The following is a 21,972-nucleotide window of genomic DNA, read 5'->3' as shown; positions in this document are numbered from 1 at the left end:
CATAACCTGCAACCAATCAACCTCTAAAAGTGGCATCCTTAACACAATTTTCTCATAATACTTTTTGTAAGTTTGGCGTGCATTTTCCAAGTTTGTTTTGACCACTTCAGTTAACCACTTCTTCTAAATTCCATGAGACATTCAAGGTACAATAGTCTTTAGTACAAGGATCACATCCCTTCAAAATCTTAAAGGGAAAATAATCCATTACAGAAGGTGTTGCGCAGTATGCCCACACCAATTTGGCAAGCTATAGTTCCCAGTTTTCTCCCGCATTAATGGTGGTCTGAATACTGTCCATGATCAACCTGTTGAATCTCTCCACGGCGCCATTACCTGCAGGGTGATACGCTGGTGTCTTTTTTTCTTTAATACCATTGCTCGTACTTCCCCTTGGGCCCTGTTTCCTCCTCCTCATTAGACAAATCCAATAACTTCTTCTTGGTATCTGGTAATATTCACGTGTTCCTGGGATAAACCTGCAAGTCTACCCTTGACAGGTCCACCATATCACCTTCTTCCTTTTCCTCTACTACATGGTGCCTATATTGGGCAGCCTTTGAGTGCGCCATAGTCGGATCTGAGGGCTGTGAAACTGTACTTTAAAACCACCGTAGATGCCGTCGTTTCCTGTTCCCTTGCGGTTTCTATAGCAACAAGATGTTCACTGCCTTTCTCTCTGTATGGACACCTTTGCAGAGTGCCGTTCCACTTTAAAAAGATGAGGGTGTCCTGCACCTCTTTATAACCTCGTCAATGTTCATAACAAAAGGATGCTAAATTCACCGAAAAGGAGTTTAATATTTCAGTTTACGTTGATGATTTATTCGTGTTTATGCCTAATCTTAAATCTGCTCTTGATTCATTTCTCATGAGATTTATTCAAGTGTCTTGCAGTACAAACTTAATTCAAATAAGATAAAGGTTCCTCCGGTAAATGATTCATGGCTGAACTATTAAATATATTTAAATGATCAAGTTTTGAGTTTTCATGGGACTCAAGGGTAAATTAATCTCTTAAAGTAATCGGCGATGTCTACTATATTAATTCTGGTGGGTCCGTTTAACACCGTGAAAATTAAGTTTACTGCTAGTATTTTATTTTTACAATCAATGCTTTCTTTCAAACCTCCCTGTTCTGAAACTATTAAAGCTATACAATCTAAATAATCATGGAACAAAAAGTGCCCAATGCTGTGTTTTTAGAAAGTCCAAGGCAGAGGCAGAAGTCAGATGTATGGATTTTAATTATCATAATTCTTACTTTTGTGTTAGACAAACATGTCTATTACAGACTATGTAACCGGATTTTCTCGATAATGTGTGAATTCAGAAAAGTCCTAACATTTCCTTTTTAATTAAAAAAACTATTGTATATGTTCCACTGGCATTACTTAAAGAAATTCCCAGAACTTAAAAATGCTCATGATTTATTGAAAGAGGCACAACTATCTTAACTGTGGTGAAAACTCTTCATTGCATCCTCAAATTGGTACAGAAAACATGTAAATATTACATACAATATTAATATTTTGTAAAAGAGATAACGCTGTTTCAATATATAAATATGTTTCAATATTTTATTTTATGAGTTACAGCATACTTTTTTTCTACCTGATAAATTCCATGTTTTCCAGACTGGTAGAGGATAGTTGACTGTAAATGTGTAGGCATTTATATAGCGCACTACTTACCCGGAGGGTCCCAAGGCGCTTCGACCGCTGCAAAACCCTTCCTGGCTTCCCTGAGAGATGGTCCCTTAATGGGTATCTCCAGGGTGAGACCAGGCATCCCCGGCGGTCTGGTGGGGCCGTTAGTGAAGATGAGGCAAGCTAGTGCCCAGAGTTGCCGAGTGTGATCGCTGATCAGAGTGGGCACCGAGGCGAGAGAATTATCGAGTCCGCTGACCCTGGTCCAGAAACCTGCAGCGCCGGGAATCGAACCCTGGTCCTCGGCCGTCCTCTGCTCTCGGGTCTGCCGCCTCTAACCAGTGAGCCACACTGAATTCTTAATTCATAATTCAAGATCCAATTACGCCTAAATGTTTGTTCAACTTTGTTTACATTCATACTGTCCCTGGAGGCTTCCATGATGTAATACATGGGTATGACAGCAAAACAACAGACTTTGTGCTACCAGATTTATATATTTCATAAGTGAATGACTATTACCTTTAGATATATTGGCAATAGAAGCTATGAGTACAATCCTGATGATACTTTCCAATATATGAACACATTTCTTTGTTCATTAATTGAAACCATACCAAAAGGCTAGGGGTTCTCAGATCATTCGGAAAGCATGATATATCTGTGAAGTAAGTGCCATTTGAGTTAGAGCTAAAAAAAAGTTGTTGCAAATTATGCATCAACTTTTTGTGATCTGTCTCTGATTTTGTGATGGGACTTAAATACTAATAAGTTGCATCACCAAGTGTCCATTCTCGGGGGGTGGCTGAACTACCTGCTGAATAAATATTAATTAGGCAGGTTTTTATTTGTGACTACCTACAAACAAAGGGATAGTGGTCTGCGAGGAGCAGCATACCACCCTACCTGTGTATGCATTCCCAGAAGTGATTTTCTTTTTTTTTTTAAATCAGTCCATGTTCCTTATATAAACCAGAGCTACTTTACTAAAAACAAGGGTGCCTGCACTCTAAGATGGATTGTTTTTGTGCAGGAAGAATGCAGCACACATAGAAAGAGGAAAAAACGAGGTGACATAAACGTATTTTCCTCATTACGCCTCACCTGGGAAGCCGTAGGTTTTTGGCGCATTCCTAGGTCTGGCACTTCTGGTAAATCTGGGCATGCGTCAGAATCCATGGATGTTGCGTGCAAACACCCATGGAACGTCTGCCTGTCCCAGAGTAAGGCAATGCTACAATTAGCGCTACTTAGCCATACTCGAGATTTATTAAGCCACTCAGAACCACACATTATGGCCTTGCGTGGCTCCATAAATCTCATTTTTGAGTTGCGTTGCTCTTGCACTACGTTGTGTGGTGCAAAAACAACGCAACGGGGTTAAAAAATAGTCCCCTATGTTTCTGTATATTGAAATATAGAGATGTCTGTATATCTATCTCTCTCACTCAGAATGTGGCCGATGGAGAGCTAATTTAAAAATGGCATCTTGTACATTTTAGGATACTGTTTCACCCAGACGTCGTATGTCCATTAGCTGCCAAGCGGAGAATTCCTCACCCGATATTTTTTTACTTTTATAAAAACAAAGGATTTCTTCGGTTGTCACTGCAGCAGAACCTAAATGGATTTAGGTCATTGAACTGCCCTAGATGGCAAAGAATATGTAGTAAATGTTTTGGACATATACTTCAGAGGCTTTTTGCATCTGCAGGCCTGCTGTGTTGCCAGCACACCGTGAATGTGTCACTTCATGCACTATGTCCAAGGAGGAAGGCTAGCAAATCAGGATTCTAAAACTAATCATAGCTAATGCCACTATTCTGAACAGGACCATATACAACTGCAGAACATCCTTCAGTGTTAGAATGGAGATTTTCACTGAACATATCCTTTTAAAGCAGAACAAGCTCAAGGCCATTTCTCCTCAAACTGAGCACGTCACCAAATGTACCCTTTTGAACCTGCTGGACACATTGCCATGTTCTAGATGCACACTTCACTAAATAGGCCATTTAAGAATGATTCAGTCATATTTTCTTTTCCATTCGGAGAATGCTCGAATCATGCATAGTGTGAAGACAACAACAGCCGGAGTTGTTAAGGCAGCCCTCCAGATGCAAATGGGTGAAGGCCCTCTATAGATCTTGGAATATGCCCTCTAGTGAGCTCGGAAATCATGCGAGCCCGCTGGAGTTGCTGCTCCACATCATTCTGATTGGTGACAGTGATGGTCATAGGTGTACCGCATTCTCAGTGAGAGTGGCTCCCACCCTCTCAACTCAGGCTGTGATTTGGCTCACTGTGGTGGCAAAAAGATTCCAAACTAGCGGCCTTTTTTACCCATCCCATTCTGAGGAGTTTGCCTAAGTCTCTGGTACTGTGATCATTTACCTTCATCATGGTGGGGGCACAGATTTAGGATATCTGTTATGCATATGTGGGATTTGCAGGTCACGGTGGACAGGTGAATGGTGCAGCCCATTTGAACTTTGTGTGTGGTGCTGCACAAAATTTTGGTTGCTTTGGTGTTGGGCTGGTTATGTCCATCTTGAGCAACCCATCCTGTAGGTTCACTCTCCCTACCTGCCTCCAAAAGCTGTGTACGTGGTGGATGGCTTCAGTTTTCAGCCCATACCATTAATCCTGTGCAGGGTCCCCTTCCTGGGTAAAACACATCCATCTCTGTTTCTTGTGACAAGCCATGTTCCTTGACAACAGGTCTGAGGGGAATACACATTACGCCTAGACCAACCTGATTTATCTGACTATAGTTTATAAGCTCAGAGGCATGTGCAATCTGCTCAGTGAGTGGGCCAGGTTTCTCTTCCAGGATTGGAGGAACACTCAAACTTTCAAATGTTGCAGATTCTCTGGTTGGCTCTGTTAGAATATCATATGGATGTCCTCAATTGAATTTAGAAAAGTTCCAAACTTCCTGTTAAAATGCTGATCTTTTTATATTTGTTTGTAAATTAAATAAAGCATTTCATCATTTGTGTATTTGTTCTCTGAATACTTGTGTCTGTATTTTTGAGTACTGTTTTGTGGTTCACATCATCGAAATTGCTTAGGCTAGGGTCCCTTGCTTCCAGTAATGACTCAATAGGGAACCCTGGATTCCAGCAATGATTAAGTGGGAGTTCACAGACTTAAAATGGCTAAGAACACCTGCACTAGAGACTTTACCTTTGTGTCAGGAGATGTAAGCAGCATGTTTGATGCACATGTGTATGGTTTGGGGGTCTATGTTTGTAAGATGCAAAAGTAATAGCACCCAGGTCATTAGGTTTTTATGTGTGGAATTGTCACTTTCACAACACAGACTATTGTTGGTGGGAGGGCCTGAACCAAGTAGCATTCTGACATCCTTCTGTCATCACCTTCATATAATAAAGTTACAGTAGTATGGGCTTGTCTTGTGATCAGTAGTGAAGCAAGGATGTCATGGGCCCTGGTGCAGGCTAGGAAAAAGGCCTCTTCGACTGCTGCTGGGATAGTAAAATATAACATTGTCAGGGTTCACTGGGCCCTTCCCGCTTTGCGCCCTGGTGCCCCTTCACCTTCTGCATCAGTAGTAGCTGCACAAATGGGAAAACAAGCACTGGCAAAGCCAATAGGCCTGGCCTCAACTGTGTCTATCATTTGCCAATAATGAACGCACTATAAATTAAATAAAACAATGAGAATGTATGTATCTCTTTAAGGTTCATATGTAATGGTACTTGCACCAGTAGGTTTGGCATGTAATGGTACTTGCATAATTTTTGGAAACAGTATGACTATCCATGACTACCTTTAATTTAGTCGGCTCTTCTAAAGAACGTGGCGTATTTGAAGTCACTATTGGATCATCTATGATTCTGGCTGCCAAGGTTTGATGAAGAGCAGCATAGACACATCTGAAATTAGATGCATATTTTCAACGAAGACTTGGATATTCTGGCATCACAACCTGTCAAGGTCTGGACACAGAAGAATGTTCCAAGTTCGGGGACTGGTCTGTCAGAGGAAGGTAAGGACTATTATTGCTTAAAGCCACAGTGCCTTTGCACTATATGTATATTATGTGTAAAAGACAGGTGTTTGCAGGAAGTGTTTCTCATTGGAGGAAAAACCAGAGGAAAGGCAGGAGGCAGAAGACAAGGATCTTAGCGGTCAGCGAAAAAGATTGCAGCAGGTCAAAGACTAGTCTGAAGGCTAAACCTATTTGCCCAAATTAAAAATAGTTAAAAAAAAGAAGACTTAGTCCCCCACATGCATCAATCTAGGATTTTGCATTTCTTAAATAGCGAAAATTAAGGAATCGCTATTTAGGAAATGCAAAATGCTATGGCCCACATGCATCAATGTAGGATTTTGCATTTCTTAAATAGCGAAAATTAAGGAATCGCTATTTAGGAAATGCAAAATGCTATGCATCATTTTTTTCGGTATTTCTTTGTGATTCGGTAAAAATCGCATTTTTTACCGAATCCCAAAGAAATACCGAATTCTTAAGTTAATTTTCGCAATTTCCATTGATTCCTATGGGCCAAAAGGCCCATAGGAGTCAATGCAAATTGCGAGTGGCACTTAGAAAATTTCATGGGTGCAGGGGGGGGTCCAAAGGACCCCCCCATGCACCCCTGAAATGTATTTTTCGCATCATGTTGCACACACACATGTCCTAAGGACATGTGTGTCCATAACATGAATGTTGAAAAAATAACATTTTAAGCATTTTTAACACTTTTTCCAAATTTACCGAGTGGTTCAACCACTCGGTAAATTTGGAACCCTAAGTGCGAATTTTCACTTGTCTAAAGTGATGATGCATTGCTTTTAAGAAGTCGCACATCTGCGACTTCTTAAACGCACCCGCAATTTTAGAACTCGCAACAATGTTGCAAATCCTAAAATTGCTTCATGCATCCCAAAAAGCACTTTTGCATTCGCAAACGGCCGATTTTAAGGAATCGCACCGTTTGCGAATGAAAAAGTGCTTGATGCATGTGGGCCTATGCATCAAGAAATCCTAAAAGTTTTTAGGATTTCTTAATTTTCGGAAATTGCGATTCCTTAATTGCGAAGTGCAATTAAGGAATGGCATTACATTGATTCCTATGGACCTAGAGGCCCATAGGAATCAATGTAGTCAATTGGAAGGCAGTAGCAAATTGCGAGTGGCACTTAGAAAATTTCATGGGTGCAGGGGGGGGTCCAAAGGACCCCCCCCTGCACCCCTGAAATGCAATTGAAAGTGCATGTTTCACACACACATGTCCTAAGGACATGTGTGTCTGTAACTGGACAGTTTAAAACATGCATTTTCAAGCATTTTTAAACAATTTTGCAAATTACCACGAGGTTGAACCTCGTGGTAATTTGCACTTCCAATTTGAATAATCGCAATTTTTTTTTTAATGATGCATTGCTTTTAAGGAATTGCAAATTTGCAATTCCTTAAAAGCAATCGCATTTTTGGAATTCGGTAAAAATACCGAATTACTCAAAAATGCTTGATGCATCCCAAACACATATTTAGGAAGTGCAAACGGCCGAATTTACCGATTCGCACCGTTTGCACTTCCTAAATAGGTTGATGCATGTGCCCCAATGCGCGTTGTGCTTGCTGAAAAAATTATGGCTGCATTGCGAATCACTGTAAAGGAAGAAAGGGCTTTCGTAAATAGTGTACAAACAGAAAAAAGAAATGGCACAAAAATCACGTAAGTCCAGCCATAAGAGATTGAGGAAAAAGGAATATGAATACAGTACACCTCATTCTTGGAATTACAAAGCAGAACAAGGAAAACATGGACTGGATTTAAGTCTTCAAAAGGCATTAACATGTATTTAGACAAGTGATAGCCCTCCCGCTATGGCAAGACCATGAAACTGCTGGTGAACATTGATCCCATTCCTCTCCACCTTCCATAGTAGCTGAGTTTCAAGATGGTGCTCACAGGGAACAGGACCAGACCCCCTTGGGCTGCAGGTGTTTGTCCCAAATGCCAACATACCTGGGCGTAATCTGTTGTAAAGATGCTGCCCGTGACCAGGGGAATGTGTGACAGAACATTGCACATACACTCTTACTATTCTAATTCCTTGTTCTGGTTGAAAAACTACATTTGCACTATGCTTCCAACAGAGGCCCTCACAGAAGAGTATATTGGAGATGTAAAATGTGTTCCACTCTACTACCAACAGATATCCTTAAAAAAAGGTACAATGGAGATAGGAATGGAAAGCTACAGTTGGGTTTCTACCAACAGATGTTCCCAAGGTACAGTGCAAATAGACAGCTGCAGTTTGCACAACTCTACGAAGAGAGGTCATCTCAGAAGAGAGCATTGGCGATAGAAATCTGCAGATGTGTACCAATAGAGGTCCTCACAGAAGAGGGCAATGGATATAGAAAGCGAGTTATAGCCAACAGAGCTCCTAACAGAAAGTATAATGGCATCAAAGCCCTTCTTGGGTGTACACTTAGACTTTGAGTGAGTAATGCAAAAAGCCACACAATATTAACATCTTGCCAAAGTACAGAAAGGACAACTTGGCACCTAGGTCTAAGTTTTCTTCAATCAAGTGCAATAAATAGACTTACTACCTTTTGCAAGATTACGTTTGCCATGGACTTACTTCCACCACTGAAAGTTTCCTTTCTTTTTTAAGTACTAGAGTGTGTACCCCGTTGAAGAATAGCGACTGCACTATTCCGGGATGACTCTAATATCCGGGAATTTTTGCGCACAATGAATAAATCTAACTGCAACACCAACATATCAGAAAGAAGTGCAGGGGCTGCAGAGCTGCTGCAGATACTCAAGGCGTCACCAGAGGTCCCTCTCATGTAAGATCTAATTGGTTGAAATGTATTCACAAAGCTGAGATGTAGCTTCAGCCTAGACATTTGTACATATATACTCCTGCTAATCTAGTGCCATGTGCTCGATTTTCTAAAAGATACATAAATACCACAGCTCGTTGATAATAATGAGTTGACATCGCAACTAACTATAAATATCTTGAGTGTTATGAAAATAGTTGATGAATCTCTACTACACATAGGACTAGCATGCACTGGAAACTACAAATGTCCAAAAAGTTCTGTAGTTGGGAAAATATTTTTGTAGGTGTATGTATACATTTGCAAGGGCAAAATGCAATTATTCAAAGTGACGGCTTCCAGTGACTGAAGTGGGTTCGTCCACTGACCTATACTTTGTGCTGTGGTGTGAGGGATCGTTATTTGAATGACATTTTAATAAACCAATTACAAAAGGTGTTCATTGAGACCCTCTATATATTTAAATAGTATTTGCTTGATTTTCTTTTGGAAAACAAGCTAACAAGTCACCTAAACCTGTTTTTAGGCAAAACCTAAAAACAAAATATAGGGCACCATCCACATCTAAAGCTAGAAGGCCCGGCCCCTCACACCTTCATCTCTTCATGACCAGACACTTCTATCAGTCCTTAGTTTGTTTTCTTTCCTCCCTTACCACATCAGTACCTCCCTTTCAATATTGTGAAAATGCAGTGTTTTTTTACTTGCAATGAAATGCTTTTGAGGACAACACCAAAACAGAATATTAAATGCAATGTTCTTCTGTCCCCCGCCTGGAAAGATGTGAATGGGGCTTTGACTGCCTGCGAACCGTTCCAAAAAATGAAAATTGCTTCATGTTTCGATTTGAATAAAAACCAATTTTGAAAAATAAATTGCCTTTGGGACTTTATGTCATGAGCTTATAGATAATGCAGGCTGCAGCTCCGAGAATGGATGGCATTTTCTTGTTTGCACATAAATACATTAAACTATCTTCTACTGGGTCAGGAAGCATATTTACAAAATGACAAGTTATATTAACACGCAAAGCAAACTATGCGAGCTCTTGAGACCTGACCGGTAAATACAGTGGTGCACAAAAGTGTTGGAGACAAGAGATTTAAGAAGCTCACCCAACATGAATGTTTAAATCTGTATTTCAGATGGCCATTTACTTAGGCGACCAGGATAAATCCTATTTGCCTTTTCATCCCTGACAAGGTCATAATAGAACTCAGACTTAGAAAGCTAGCGTCCCAAGATTTGCACCGATATAGATAACTAAATGCAACTACTTCAGCAGCTGTGCTGCATCAATAATGTCACAAAGCCATCTGCAAGTGTAAGCTGCATGTACAGGTATAAATGGCTTGCAAATCCACTTGTGAAGCTATAGTTAGGACCGTGTTTCCATAGGAAATGCTTTTATACTTGTGCTAATAACTTTGGTGCTGTTTGACGAATCTCCACAAAACGTTCTTAAAAAGTGCTCCCTTTTAAAAAAAAATGTTTTATTGAGCAGAGCAACAATGATAAAAATCAATTAAACAAATACATATGTTACAAAAAGGCTAGTCTCAAAATCACATCAAATACATAAAAACCGAGTCTAAACACACAAGGACAAATGTTTTCAATTAGATTGATACAATAAATGCTTAAAGAGAAAAAAAATCATATGCTAGTTCATGAAACAGATTTAATTCATGAACTAGCCCACAGTTCTCGCCCCATATTACTTTTACCTTCAGTTTAATATTATTTTAGCTCCATTCTCTATCTAAAATAAAATCTTATGGGTTTCTAAAGTGCAAGAGTGCTAAAGTGTAAAAATGCCAAAAGTGCAAAAGAATAACCTGATTTATATTTCAATAGCAGCTAAGTATTGCCAAGTCGCAGTAAACTTTTTAATTGCCCCCACACGCATTGCAAAAGCTTCTTCAAAAGTCCTGGTATGCTTCATCTTATTTAGCCAATTCTCATGTGAAGGAGCTTCTGTTGATCTCAAATTCTGTAGAACTAGGGACCGAGCGGCCAGCGTAGAAATAGCTAAAAAAGTCCCTTCGGGTTTTGACACATTAATCTCTGTGCTCGTTACATCACAGAGGACTGCCTCTGCTGTTGGGACGAGTAATTTCTGGAATGCCTGGCTTATGGCTCCAAAAATCTTATCCCAGAACATCCCTAGTTTTGAACAGGTGAAGAATGTATGTTTCCATCCTCCTTCACCTTCTGCCAAGCAGCGAAAACTCTTATTCTCCACCTCAGGATAGATTTTATTCAACACCTTGGGGGTAAAATAGGCCTACCAGTGGGACAGAAAATCCATTATTTTAAAATTGGCTGCTCTTAAGGACATACTGCCTGTTAAGGATAGGGTCTGCCACTCCAGAGTAGAGAAGGAACATTGGGTCTACTGAGTTACTTTCTCCAACAACTTCTCTACCAAAGGTGTTTCGTTTTGGGTGCGCAATAGCCGATACCAATTGCCCACCCCTCTAACATTGACGATAAAAAACGCAGTCACCAATTTGGTTGTAGTACCACAGGATATAAACTTAGTATTTCTTTTCATAAAATTTATTTTTTGTAGGTATTAAAAAAACAGGTTTATTACTGTCCCGAGATCTAGTCTGTACTTCATGCCAAGTAATCACTCTTTCCTGAATAATAAAATGTCCCAATACTTCCAACCCAGAATCCTTCCAAATCTTAAAATGGCTGGAGTGAATATGAAGGACCAAACTGTTACATTCGCTTAATTTTAAAGTGTGAAACCCAGAAGAGCCACTTTGTTTAAAGGAAACTGTAATCTACAAGAAAACTCCAAAGAGTTTTATACCTAGTTTTTTTTTGGAAGCTTTGAGGAGTGTTGGGGTCCGCGAGCAGGCTTCTTGTATCATCCTATCCATAAAGAAACTGTCTGATCGTACTGTCCTGGACAGTAAACATGCAGTTAAATCCAATATTGCTGCCTCGTAATATGTTTTAATGTGCAGTAAATCTCAGTTTTATTATGATTAATTTTATATCCCCCAATAAGTTCGAATTGGTAAATTCAGCTAACTTACGATCTAAGTTCTGTCTTTCAGGGCTGAGATATAATATAGCATCATCAGCAAACAGTTTTAATTTAGCCATGCCCTGAATTAGGGTTTGGATATCCATATTAGTTCGGAGTTTAACAGCCAGAGGTTCTACAAAGAATGTAAAAAGTAGGGGCGAAAGCGGACACCCTTGTCTGGTCCCTCAATTGATGTCTACTGACCCTACTTGAGTTACATTAATTACCAACTGAGCCTGTGTCCCCTGGTCGATGTTCCAGAGCATGGTAGTGACTTGATACGAAACACCAAACCTCACTAATCCAAAAAAAAAGTGTGTCCCAGTTAACCAGATCAAATGCTTTTTCAGCATCGACCATCATAATACACGCAGGAGTCTTATTGATATTAAAATAATTGAGCAATTGAATCAGAAAACCTATATTGGATGACATAGTTCTCCCAGTAACAAACCCTGACTGGTCATCATGAATTACTTCCTGGGCTAATGGGGTGAAAAGCTGTGCCCATATCTTCATCAAAATCTTGTAGTCATTATTCAACAAGCTGATTGGTCTATATGAATTTACATTGTTGGGCTTCTTATCCTTTTTCACAAAACTCACCACTATCGCTCTCTTGAACTCTGTAGGTACCAAACCTCCAAGCTTAACATGATTAAACAGTTTCTTCAAAAAAGGAGTCAGCTCATTAGCAAATACTTTATAAAATTCAATAGGCAGCCCGTCTTCGCCACAAGCCTTCGCTCCAGCAATAGATTTTAAGGCTGCCAAAATCTCTGCTGGAAGTATATCACATTGCACCGGTTCAATTAAGCTGTTGGATAGCCTCGGGAGATCTACCCCTGCAAAATATTCCTCTGTCGCTTCCTGGCTAACCGTAAATTTAGTGGTATAGAGCTGTTGATAGTGTTCAGCAAAGACACGAGCAATCCCTTCCCTATTAGTCACTAAAGAACTAGTCTTAGGATCTATTATCTCCATGATAAGGTCCGATTCTTGTCGTGTCTTGGTGGACTACGGCAAAAGTTTTCCCACCATTTGGCTTTCTTCATAGAGCCGATGTTGGTAAGTCCATGAACTGTTAATTTCCTCAACAATGAAGTAATCCCTCAATGGAGACTCCTACCTCTCCGTAGTACTAGGTAAAAACGCCTTGTAAAACCCCAGAATCGCCTCAATGTTAAATGGGGAAAAGGTCAAGAAGTACGGGGAATAGACCAGCGATCCAGTGCTAAACCGAAATCAAAGCTGCATGAAAACTCCAGTAAGGACGAGTTGAAGACGGAAGTGTGGATGATATCCTGGTGAAAGGCAAGGCGCTGCTGCTTCTCCACACATTCTGCTGGACAGAGACCAGCGCTATTCCATTAATTAAGGCGGCAAAGAGCTCCGGTAAGAGCGCGCTGAATGCTGAATGCAAGGGCAAGAACAGTGCTGAAAGGCAAGGTGTTGTGGCTTGGAGCTTTCCCAGCGGGTAGGAGGATGGTGCAATGCTTTAAGATACTACTGGATTCCCTCTTTGAAATCAAGGGTTACCGCACCTACTGTCAGGTTCCCATATTTGTGCTCCACTTTCTACCCTGAAACAACCACACACAAAAGATCTGATGAAGTCTGAACAGTAAGGGGAGAAGGAGAGTAAAAGAGGGGGGAAAAGAAATGTAAATCTATAAAATTAACCTTCTAAAACTCACTCTGTAAAAGGGACTCATTAAGTCAATTGTATATAAAAACAGCAAAGAGAAAGGCACAGACGCACCCTCAGGAAATTGCTCTGGACTCAATTGAAAGTAAACGGGGAGACGAGGTGCCCGCTCTGCAGAGATCGCACCCGCTGCTTCAAGGACAAAAGTGCTGAGTAAAAATTACAAGAAAAGAGAAGTAATTATGAGAGCGGATGCTAGAATTTGCCCAAATTCATGAACCTGAAAATTGAAACCAGACGCTGGTTGCAGGACAAACTCGGCAAAACTAGGAAGAGCTGGTGGAGGGAAGAAAAAAATCCAGAGAAAATCCGGGCTATCCCCCTAGCAAAATTTGTGGGTTGTACGCTGCAAGGAGTCAAGACTCAGGATACTTGCCACGCATCTCTAGCAGTCAAGAAACCACAGCAAGATGGGGAGATATTTGAAACACGCAAATGCAGTCTAAAGTAAAGGCGACAACTCGTCTGAAAGCAAAAAAAGTCTAATACAAGCAAAAGGGACAGTTTCACTGGCTAAGGCATCAAACCCAGTAAATCTCTCAGGCTTGAATTCGAGTTTTGAGAGCTCCGCAGAAGGTGGGGGAATTATTTCCCTTGAATACTGCGGGTCCTGGGGGCCAACTAGCCCACCAGGTACCTCCAGTAAGAGCCAAAGATCTGTGTTGCAGAGAGGTGTAAAAAGGGGTTTGGCCTCATTACACCTCTCTGCAACGCAGCCCCCTGGCGCATACTGGAGGTTGCTGGTGGGCTACTTGGCCCCCAGTGACCCCCAGTATTCAAGGGGATTTAGTTCCCCCTCTGGAAACGAGCCTGTGGGCTGTGTTGCTGAGAGGTGTAATGAGGCCATGCCCCTTTTTACACCCCTCTGCAATGCAGCCCCCTGGTGCATACTGCAGGTTCCTGGTGGGCTAGTTGGCCCCCAGGGACCCCAAGTATTCAAGGGGATTTAGTTCCCCCTCTGGAAACGCGCCAGGGGACTGCGTTACAGAGAGGTGTAATGAGGCCCTCCCCCCTTTTTTACACCTCTCTGCAACGCAGCCCCGTTGCACATACTAGAGGTTCCTGGTGAGCTAGTTGACCCGCAGGGACCCCCAGTATTCAAGGGGATTTAGTTCCCACTCTGGAAACGCACCAGCGGGCTGCATTGCAGAGAGGTGTAATGAGGCCATGCCCCTTTTGAATCCTCTCTGCAAGGCAGCCCCCTGGCGCATACTGGAGGTTCCTGGTGGGCTAGTTGCCCCCAGGGACCCCCAGTATGCAAGGGGACTTAACCCCCAACTTAGAACGCATTCCGGGGCCCGTTTGCACAGTGGTGAAGGTAGGGGACGGGACTTGAGGTGATATGTGTGCAAATATGCCCTGTGGCGCATTTCAAGTTGGGGAATTACCTCCTCCTCAATCCAGAGGTCCCCTAGGGGCCAACTAGCCCAACAGGTACCTCTAGTAAGTGCCATGGAGCTGCGTTGCGGAGTGTTGTAGAAAAGGGGCATGGCCTCTGAACACCTCTCTGCAACGCAGCTCCCTGGCGCATACTGGAGGTACCTGGTGGGCTAGGTGGCCCACAGGGGACCTCAGGATTGAAGAGGAATTAATTTCCCAACTTAAAACACGCCACAGGGTGTGTTTGCACACATGTCACCTCAGTCCCCACCCCCTTCCTTCACTATTGAGCAACATATTCCTCTAAAATCAGCTGAACTACGAATTCCGATTTACTCACCTGTTATCAGGAGAGACTTCAGTGCTGCATCTTTCAGCCCAGTACTGATCTGAAAAGTAATTTTAACTGTACTTACCAGTAACTTGAATTTCCTTCCATAGGATATCATTGCCTACTATATAAAATATATATAAATTTAAAAAATGTATACAATTAAAAAAATGAATATTAGAATTTCAATATTTAAAAAAAAAATATGTTTTCAATTGATATTAAAAATATGTAATGTAATTTAAAAAATAAAATATCTAAAAATAAATACTTTAAAACAATGTAGTAAATCAGTATAAAAAATATAACAATTAACCCCTGCGCTGCTGATGACGAGCTCAGCTCGTCATCAGCCATGGTGGTCGTGTGCGGATGACGAGCTGAGCTCTTCATGTAACGCGGTTTTTAGAAAAGAGCCGCACAGCGCAAAAATAACCTCCGCACGCATGTGGTAATACATTTAAAAATTATCATTTACAAAACCTTTGAAATTCACTGAAAAAAACATAGGTTTCAGCCATGTAATAGTTAGGAATTAGCATTTCAAAAACCTTAGAAATTCACTGAAAAAAACATAGGTTTCATAAGTTATACTTAGCTGGACATTTCACTCATACAAAACCATTGAAATTCCACCATTATAGTTAGTTCAGCTAACTATAACTCGGGCACCCACAGTGCACTTCTGATGACGTCACATATTACATCACTCATGACATGGTTAGTGACATCACTCATGACATCACTAATGACATCTCAAATGACATCACTGATGACATCATCCTTGTAAAAGAGTGGCAGACCTCCTCTCACCCTAATATAACCTTTGATACACACATTCAAAAATAGAAACTAAAATTTCCAAAAAAATGGAGGTAACAATACCAGTTACAGCAACCTATTCAGTAATTCCAACATCTATCTACACATCCACTCATTCCCCAACAGTTCTTTATAGTCACTCAAACATGTACTCACTCATCGTATGTACTCGTATACCTATGCATCCTGTTACACACCGATGCTCATCCATAGAGTTACTCACACACATACTCACACATGCAAATAAATTATCAAACATTCATTTACTTGCATGTACAGCTACGCACACACCACAACACTTACTTCTACAGAAGCGTACACATACTTACTCTCTTAAACAATCACTTATAGAAACACATACTTATTTATACAGGAACTCTTCCAATCTCTCACTCTCAGATATTCTCACTTATATACATCAATACTCACATATACTAGTTTAAAACATATGCAGTCACATATTACATCATTCATGACATGGTCAGGACTGCTTCCTCGAGACCGATGTCCAATCCCCCTGATACGAATATTTGTAACAAGCTGATGAAGGCAGCATGCCGAAAACGTGTTCCTTGTTAATAAAAGCACTTCTGAAGGGGTTCCGTGAGTGCTGCGTTTCTTTTGAAACAGGAGCTTTTTTGATTGATATATATATATATATATAGTGGGGCAGCAATGAGTTCGGATATTAACATCTGGCAACCAGTGAAAACCGGTTTCAAACCAAAATCAATTTTTATGCCAACAATGCCAAAAGATGGACTGGATCTGTTTGCAGAATACGTAATAAAAGACCTGAAAGAACTCTCCATTCTAAGCACCAAGCAGAGATATAGGAAAAATGAAGACCAGAATAGAAAATACAATGCATTAATGGAGAAAATCAAATCCAGGCCTGACATCGTAGTAAGATGGTCCGACAAAGGTGGCAATATTGTACTCTGGCCATTGGAGATGTACAATGCGGAGGCACTTGCACAACTGCAAGACAGGGAGTGCTATACAAGGATCAGTCCAACCCATTTGGTAGGTATCCAAGAGAGGTACCATAATGAACTGTATAAATGGAGAGGAGAAGGCTTACTGAGCAAGAATGAACTAGAATTCCTCAAAACAGACTATCCAGTAACAGCACAACTGTACCTAATCCCTAAGGTGCATAAAAATGAGAAAGTACCTCCGGGTAGACCAATAATTTCAGCCATAGGAAGCCTCTTCGAGAATACGAGTGTATACATTGACCACTTTCTCCAACCAGAGGTCAAAAAACTACCAGCATATATAAAGGACACGGGTGATTTCCTAAAAAAGATATTCGATGTGAGATGGAAAGAGAGCTATGTATTCCTAACATTGGATGTCCAAGGGCTGTATACCAGCATTAGACACAAAGATGGACTGAATGCCATAAGACATTTTTTGGGAAAAAGACCTATTAACCAGTACAAGCATACTGCAATGATTTTGGAAATGACTGAGTGGTGTCTCACAAATAATACTTTTATTTTTGATAAATTGTTTTATAAACAGATCCAGGGTTCAGCCATGGGTACATGCTTCTCCCCCAGCTATGCGAATTTGCATATGGGCTGGTGGGAGGAGCAGGTACTGATGAACCTACACAAGGAGACATTGGAGAATAATGTAATTGTTTATAAACGATTTATAGATGACATTTTTATTTTGTGGGAGGGGAGTGTGGAAAGTGCCAATATCTTCACAGAACAGTTGAATGAGAACTCACTAAATCTAAAATTTACTTGCAATGCTAGTAAAGAAAGCATTCAATTTTTAGATGTGGAGCTATTTGTAGAGAATGGAAAAATACAAACACGCACGTACCGTAAGCCCACTGCGGGCAATACAATCCTCCACGCGAACAGCTTCCACCCAACACCACTAAAACAGTCGATCCCATATGCAGAATGCCTTAGGATGACTCGCAATTGCAGCACAAGGGAGGGGTTAACCAATGCAAAGACAAATCTCTTTTCAAGACTGAAAAAAAGAGGGTACACAGATGAGACATGCAAGGCTGCAGAAACAAAGTGTAAATCTAAAACCCGCCTGGATTTACTATTCACAAAAGAAGTGGAGTCTGCGACAACCACACCCGACAGACAACCACCCAGGCTAATCACAGGCTTTAATCGTCACCAAGCCAATCTTCGCAAGATACTCCGAAGACATTGGCCATTGGTTAAAAATGACTCAACCATAGGCAAAACAGTGGGTGAAAGACCACTAGTGTCCTTCAGGAAGGCAAAATCCATGCGACAACAACTGGTTTGCAATGCCCCAGAAATACCCAAACAAAAAGCCTGGTTTCAGTCTCAAAAAGGTTTTAAGAAATGCATGAAATGCAAAGCCTGTATCCATGGCAAAAACACTGTCAGCATCACAGTACCCTTCCGCAAACAACCCTACACTCTGAGGGATCACTATACATGTAAAACAGACCATGCTGTATATCTTCTAACATGCATATGTGGCAAAATGTACGTAGGATCAACCATTCACCCAGTACATGTCAGAGTGCTGCAACATCTCAGGGCAATAACCAATAAGGACCCAGCATATCCTGTAGCGAGACATATCCACGAAGTACATGGTGGTGATGCAAAAGGCTTAACATACTGCGTACTGGATAATGTCCCAAAAAATCTGAGGGAAGGCAATCGCAAACTTGCATTGCGTCGTTTGGAATCACGTTACATAATCTTACTTAATTCCAAAATCCCTGTAGGGCTCAATGCAGATGAAGCCTTAAGTGTACATATATAAAAGCAGTGTCCGCTTCCTCTTTCCCAAGTACCCTTTAACTTTTGGTAAACAGCACACGCGATAATGTGAAAATTATCACTTATCTCATCACATAGTCATAGCTAAATCTTTGACTAGTTGGCACCAACTCACTCCCGAATGGCACATATGGCACACAGGCAACTCCATTCCGTAGCGGAATTACCTTTGAATGGGAGAATTAACGCGCACTAGCGCAAAACGGCAAATTCGCCTTAAGCGGGAAAACTATTTGCTGGCTCAAAAGGCACTCGGGACGCTGTGATCTCAAATCGAAGGAAACAGCTGTCCCATACATGTAAAACAAAGGCTCAATAGCGCAATTAGAGGTTTCTCACAGCAGCGGCAAAAAACCCCGGGCAGACTGACACGGAACGAACAGTGCATCACTCACTCGTTTCAGGAGCGCCGTCTGTCACCTGCGAACTTGTTCTGCCCCTGCCAACCAGACTAACAAACCGATGTCTGAAACGGCAGAACCCATTTGAGAACTGACTTGTTCTGGGTTACCAATCAGGGGCCTCAGGGGAACACACCTCCTCAACTGATAGGCCAGTGTAATCATGACACCGCTAACATGTAAGCAAGCACCGAAAACGGAGGCTTTCTCCCGCCAGTATGATTAACTACCAATTAATGTGATATATAAAGGACAGAATGTTGAAACTGTACTATTCAGGAATAGGTTTATATATCTAATGTGTGCCTATGTAAATAAAATAAGAAACAAAGAAATGTATTGTAAATTGCCAGAAAATTGAGTGAACATGTACAATTGATGGGGTGTAACATGTGATTACCATGGAAACTAATGAGTGCCAATTAAGAATGACCATTATGACACATGTGAGAGTTTAAACATGTATAAAAGCGTCATTTTGTTTAGTCAGATGTTAGTGAGCAAGGCGGAGGTTGCCGCCGAAACGCGTCTGAGCAGAAGTTGATATGAAATAAAACTCTTGAACTAAGATACACGGAGTCAGCGCCTTCTTGGATGGTGAAGTTTGGTGTGGTATTAATATATATATATATATATATATATGTCGGGTTGAAGGCGGCTTCCAGCAATCGGGCGGGGTCCGTAAAGGCGAAAGCAACCAGAAACTTCCGCAGTGAATATGGGTCAATCTCTGCTTCAAAGGCTGCAGCCACAGAAAAATACGGACCACCACACAACTCCTGAGTGTTCACAGCAAAGGTTTATTATCCATTGGTAGTTAAGGTAGGCATGACGCGTTTCGGGCAGGAACTGCCCTTGATCACATAGCGGACATGCAGTAGTGTTCACTTTAAATAGGGCACACACTCATTTTTTTCTTTCTCGTGATGACACCACGTGCTCTAGTGATAAACAATGAAGATAGACTCCAAATGTAGAGTGTTTACATATGCACAAGATTGGTGGCATTACAGTACAACGTTTTACATAAACACAAGCACTTTTTTAACACACATAATTCTTAGATTTTTCAAAGTGATAATTATACCTTATTACCGCATAAATGCGTTAGGCTGTGCAAAATAAGCTAGCAGCATGAAATCGTATGTCAAATGCACAAAATAAATAACATATAAATATGTTAAAAATTGTTATATAAAAGACTATTTATAAAAGCCGTTTAATAATTTTTATGTTGCATACAAGAATTCATATTATGCTTAAAATAGATGTGCAAATAACATTATATATTAATGCATCTGAAGTTCTCATTGCATTGATGCTTTTTGTGTAAATGCATAATAAAGCTGCCTCGCTAAGATCTTATACTTGATCCTTACACTTCATATTATGTGTGCAGTTGCAATTATGAACAACTAAAGTGCTAGTGCTAGAATGGTTAACCTGGATAATTGGTCAGTCCCGCTCCCGGGAGAGATCCATTATTTGATAAAGTAACCATATGTTGCAAATTCCCAATCCAAATTTAAAGTGCTGAGTGATAATAGTGCAAAAAAGGAGTTAAAAAAGTGATTGTAGAAAGAGATAAAATTCAATGTCTAAAAGATGAAGACAATGATCAATTTCTTGATATCGCAATTTTACAAGACAGCTATAGATAATAAGGTATAATTATCACTTTGAAAAATCTAAGAATTATGTGTGTTAAAAAAGTGCTTGTGTTTATGTAAAACGTTGTACTGTAATGCCACCAAACTTGTGCATATGTAAACACGCTACATTTGGAGTCTACCTTCATTGTTTATCACTAGAGCACGTGGTGTCATCACGAGAAAGAAAAAAATGAGTGTGTGCCCTATTTAAAGTGAACACTACTGCATGTCCGCTATGTGATCAAGGGCAGTTCCTGCCCGAAACGTGTCATGCCTACCTTAACTGCCAATGGATAATAAACCTTTGCTGTGAACACTCAGGAGTCGTGTGGTGGTCTGTATTTTTCTGTGGCTGCAGCCTTTGAAGCAGAGATTGACCCATATATATATATATATATGGAAAATATATATTTATACATATATATATTCGTGTACCTGAATTTGTAAATATTCGAAACTCATTAATGACTTATCATAAACCAATAGCATATCAAGAAGAACAGACATGAAGAAGATCATACCTTCTGCGAATATATATCGCAGAGAATCTTCACCAACTGCTACATCCGCCTTCTGGCAGGTATCCCGGCAGTAATGCTTCGTGAAGGTATGGACATTCATCCATGTCGCTGCCCCGCAATTGTCAGGCAGAGAAACTACGGCAAATAGAGCAGAGAAAGCGACCACCTTGCATGTAGAATAAGCTGCGACTTTGGAAAATTTGGGGCGGCTAGCCCTCTCATGACAGAAGAGAATGGTCGATGAGACCCAACGAGGAATAGACGCCCCCGTAAAAGCCTGACCCTTGCTAGGGGCAGAAAAAGAAATGAGTAACTGAGCAGATTTTCGGAAAGACTAAGTCCTTTGCAAGTAGAACTTTAAACATTGTTTAATGTCTAGAGAATGGAGTGTTCTCTCAGCTGGCGAGGATGGAGCTGAAAAGAAGGAAGGCAAAATCACTGGCTCATTTAGATTTAATGTAAAAGGTACTTTAGGAATAAAAGATAGATTGGTATGAAGAATTACTCTACCCTGAAGAAACTGCAAGTAAGGTTTCGTTGTTGTATATGCCTGTATTTTACTAATGCACCTAGGTGACGTAATGGCCAACAGGAAAGCCACCTTCCAGGAGAGGTATTTCAAATCGCACTTGTGAATTGGTTCAAAGGGTGACTTTATAAGCTGTGACAAGACAATATTCAATTGTCATAACACTGTAGGAGGCCTAACCGGAGGGTAGACCCTTAAAAGTCCTTTCATGAACTCCTTTACCTGGTTGTTAGACCACAAAGACAAGCAACCTCCTTCTTCTCCGGCAGAACCCAGAGCGTCCGCCTCCCCCAA

This window comes from Lissotriton vulgaris, chromosome 8 (assembly GCF_964263255.1).
Source record: "Lissotriton vulgaris chromosome 8, aLisVul1.2, whole genome shotgun sequence".
Classification (NCBI taxonomy): Eukaryota; Metazoa; Chordata; class Amphibia; order Caudata; family Salamandridae; genus Lissotriton; species Lissotriton vulgaris.
The sequence above is the reverse complement of the archived record's forward strand: the minus strand, read 5'-3'. Positions refer to the sequence as shown.